Here is a 4,882-nt window from a genome sequence, read left to right as displayed (position 1 = left end):
TATTGTTCCGGGTGGGCGTTGTATTGGTTTTTCGGAAGCGTTAGACCTGTAAGAAAAAAATTTAAATGGTTGGGAAAGGCCATGGGATGTAGAAATATTTTTTTCACATTTTATTTCCTTGTAAAAACAGGTAAATCAATAGGGTTTTTCGTACGGATAAGTGCCCAGTGAACGGTTTGTTTAGCTTTATACATTGTTAAGGGTGGGCGTTGTATTGTTTTTTCGGAAGTGTTAGACTTGTAAGAGAAAAATTTAAATGGTTGGTAAATGCCATGGGATGTAGAAATATTTTTTTCACATTTTACTTCCTTGTAAAAACAGGAAAACCGATAGGGATTTTCATACGGATAAGTACCCAGTGAACCGTTCGTTTAGCTTTATATATTGTTCCGGGTGGGCGTTGTTTTGGTTTTTCGGAAGAGTTAGACCTGTAAGAGAAAAATTTAAATGGTTGGGAAAGGCCATGGGATGTAGAAATATTTTTTTCACATTTACTTCCTTGTAAAAACAGGTAAATCAATAGGGTTTTTCGTACGTTTAAGTACCCAGTGAACGGTTTGTTTAGCTTTATATATTGTTCCGGGTGGGCGTTGTATTGGTTTTTCGGAAGTGTTAGACCTGTAAGAGAAAAATTTAAATGGTTGGGAAAGGCCATGGGATGTAGAAATATTTTTTTCACATTTACTTACTTGTAAAAACAGGTAAATCAATAGGGTTTTTCGTACGGATAAGTACCCTGTGAACGGTTCGTTTAGCTTTATATATTGTTCCGGGTGGGCGTTGTATTGGTTTTTCAGAAGCGTTAGACCTGTAGGAGAAAAATTTAAATGGTTGGGAAAGGCCATGGGATGTAGAAATATTTTTTTCACATTTTATTTCCTTTTAAAAACAGGTAAATCAATAGGGATTTTCGTACGGATAAGTACCCAGTGAACGGTTCGTTTAGCTTTATATATTGTTCCGGGTGGGCGTTGTATTGGTTTTTCAGAAGTGTTAGACCTGTAAGAGAAAAATTTAAATGGTTGGGAAAGGCCATGGGATGTAGAAATATTTTTTTCACATTTTACTTCCTTATAAAAACAGGAAAATCAATAGGGATTTTCGTACGGATATGTACCCAGTGAACGGTTCGTTTAGCTTTATATATTGTTCCGGGTGGGCGTTGTATTGCTTTTTCGGAAGCGTTAGACCTGTAAGAAAAAAATTTAAATGGTTGGGAAAGGCCATGGGATGTAGAAATATTTTTTTCACATTTTATTTCCTTGTAAAAACAGGTAAATCAATAGGGTTTTTCGTACGGATAAGTGCCCAGTGAACGGTTCGTTTAGCTTTATACATTGTTAAGGGTGGGCGTTGTATTGTTTTTTCGGAAGTGTTAGACCTGTAAGAGAAAAATTTAAATGGTTGGTAAATGCCATGGGATGTAGAAATATTTTTTTCACATTTTACTTCCTTGTAAAAACAGGAAAACCGATAGGGATTTTCATACGGATAAGTACCCAGTGAACCGTTCGTTTAGCTTTATATATTGTTCCGGGTGGGCGTTGTTTTGGTTTTTCGGAAGAGTTAGACCTGTAAGAGAAAAATTTAAATGGTTGGGAAAGGCCATGGGATGTAGAAATATTTTTTTCACATTTACTTCCTTGTAAAAACAGTTAAATCAATAGGGTTTTTCGTACGGATAAGTACCCAGTGAACGGTTCGTTTAGCTTTATATATTGTTCCGGGTGGGCGTTGTATTGGTTTTTCGGAAGTGTTAGACCTGTAAGAGAAAAATTTAAATGGTTGGGAAAGGCCATGGGATGTAGAAATATTTTTTTCACATTTACTTCCTTGTAAAAACAGGTAAATCAATAGGGTTTTTCGTACGGATAAGTACCCAGTGAACGGTTCGTTTAGCTTTATATATTGTTCCGGGTGGGCGTTGTATTGGTTTTTCAGAAGTGTTAGACCTGTAAGAGAAAAATTTAAATGGTTGGGAAAGGCCATGGGATGTAGAAATATTTTTTTCACATTTTATTTCCTTTTAAAAACAGGTAAATCAATAGGGATTTTCGTACGGATAAGTACCCAGTGAACGGTTCGTTTAGCTTTATATATTGTTCCGGGTGGGCGTTGTATTGGTTTTTCAGAAGTGTTAGACCAGTAGGAGAAAAATTTAAATGGTTGGGAAAGGCCATGGGATGTAGAAATATTTTTTTCACATTTTATTTCCTTTTAAAAACAGGTAAATCAATAGGGATTTTCGTACGGATAAGTACCCAGTGAACGGTTCGTTTAGCTTTATATATTGTTCCGGGTGGGCGTTGTATTGGTTTTTTGGAAGTGTTAGACCTGTAAGAGAAAAATTTAAATGGTTGGGAAAGGCCATGGGATGTAGAAATATTTTTTTCACATTTACTTCCTTGTAAAAACAGGTAAATCAATTGGGTTTTTCGTACGGATAATTACCCAGTGAACGGTTCGTTTAGCTTTATATATTGTTCCGGGTGGGCGTTGTATTGGTTTTTCAGAAGTGTTAGACATGTAAGAGAAAAATTTAAATGGTTGGGAAAGGCCATGGGATGTAGAAATATTTTTTTCACATTTTACTTCCTTATAAAAACAGGAAAATCAATAGGGATTTTCGTACGGATATGTACCCAGTGAACGGTTCGTTTAGCTTTATATATTGTTCCGGGTGGGCGTTGTATTGGTTTTTCGGAAGCGTTAGACCTGTAAGAAAAAAATTTAAATGGTTGGGAAAGGCCATGGGATGTAGAAATATTTTTTTCACATTTTATTTCCTTGTAAAAACAGGTAAATCAATAGGGTTTTTCGTACGGATAAGTGCCCAGTGAACGGTTTGTTTAGCTTTATACATTGTTAAGGGTGGGCGTTGTATTGTTTTTTCGGAAGTGTTAGACTTGTAAGAGAAAAATTTAAATGGTTGGTAAATGCCATGGGATGTAGAAATATTTTTTTCACATTTTACTTCCTTGTAAAAACAGGAAAACCGATAGGGATTTTCATACGGATAAGTACCCAGTGAACCGTTCGTTTAGCTTTATATATTGTTCCGGGTGGGCGTTGTTTTGGTTTTTCGGAAGAGTTAGACCTGTAAGAGAAAAATTTAAATGGTTGGGAAAGGCCATGGGATGTAGAAATATTTTTTTCACATTTACTTCCTTGTAAAAACAGGTAAATCAAGAGGGTTTTTCGTACGGATAAGTACCCAGTGAACGGTTCGTTTAGCTTTATATATTGTTCCGGGTGGGCGTTGTATTGGTTTTTCAGAAGTGTTAGACCTGTAAGAGAAAAATATAAATGGTTGGGAAAGGCCATGGGATGTAGAAATATTTTTTTCACATTTTTTTTCCTTTTAAAAACAGGTAAATCAATAGGGATTTTCGTACGGATAATTACCCAGTGAACGGTTCGCTTAGCTTTATATATTGTTCCGGGTGGGCGTTGTATTGGTTTTTTGGAAGTGTTAGACATGTAAGAGAAAAATTTAAATGGTTGGGAAAGGCCATGGGATGTAGAAATATTTTTTTCACATTTTACTTCCTTATAAAAACAGGAAAATCAATAGGGATTTTCGTACGGATATGTACCCAGTGAACGGTTCGATTAGCTTTATATATTGTGCCGGGTGGGCGTTGTTTTGGTTTTTCAGAAGTGTTAGACCTGTAAGAGAAAAATTTAAATGGTTGGGAAAGGCCATGGGATGTAGAAATATTTTTTTCACATTTACTTCCTTATAAAAACAGGAAAATCAATAGGGATTTTCGTACGGATATGTACCCAGTGAACGGTTCGTTTAGCTTTATATATTGTTCCGGGTGGGCGTTGTATTGGTTTTTCGGAAGCGTTAGACCTGTAAGAAAAAAATTTAAATGGTTGGGAAAGGCCATGGGATGTAGAAATATTTTTTTCACATTTTATTTCCTTGTAAAAACAGGTAAATCAATAGGGTTTTTCGTACGGATAAGTGCCCAGTGAACGGTTTGTTTAGCTTTATACATTGTTCCGGGTTGGCGTTGTATTGTTTTTTCGGAAGTGTTAGACCTGTAAGAGAAAAATTTAAATGGTTGGGAAAGGCCATGGGATGTAGAAATATTTTTTTCACATTTTATTTCCTTGTAATACAGGTAAATCAATAGGGATTTTCGTACGGATAAGTACCCAGTGAACGGTTCGTTTAGCTTTATATATTGTTCCGGGTGGGCGTTGTATAGGTTTTTTGGAAGTGTTAGACCTGTAAGAGAAAAATTTAAATGGTTGGGAAAGGCCATGGGATGTAGAAATATTTTTTTCACATTTACTTCCTTGTAAAAACAGGTAAATCAATTGGGTTTTTCGTACGGATAATTACTCAGTGAACGGTTCGTTTAGCTTTATATATTGTTCCGGGTGGGCGTTGTATTGGTTTTTTGGAAGTGTTAGACATGTAAGAGAAAAATTTAAATGGTTGGGAAAGGCCATGGGATGTAGAAATATTTTTTTCACATTTACTTCCTTGTAAAAACAGGTAAATCAATAGGGTTTTTCGTACGGATAAGTACCCAGTGAACGGTTTGTTTAGCTTTATACATTGTTCCGGGTGGGCGTTGTATTGTTTTTTCGGAAGTGTTAGACCTGTAAGAGAAAAATTTAAATGGTTGGGAAAGGCCATGGGATGTAGAAATATTTTTTTCACATTTTATTTCCTTGTAAAAACAGGTAAATCAATAGGGTTTTTCGTACGGATAAGTGCCCAGTGAACGGTTTGTTTAGCTTTATACATTGTTCCGGGTGGGCGTTGTATTGTTTTTTCGGAAGTGTTAGACCTGTAAGAGAAAAATTTAAATGGTTGGGAAAGGCCATGGGATGTAGAAATATTTTTTTCACATTTTACTTC

The sequence above is a fragment of the Paroedura picta genome, unplaced genomic scaffold, assembly GCF_049243985.1.
Source record: "Paroedura picta isolate Pp20150507F unplaced genomic scaffold, Ppicta_v3.0 Ppicta_v3_sca23, whole genome shotgun sequence".
Lineage (NCBI taxonomy): Eukaryota > Metazoa > Chordata > Lepidosauria > Squamata > Gekkonidae > Paroedura > Paroedura picta.
This window is presented reverse-complemented; position numbering follows the sequence as displayed.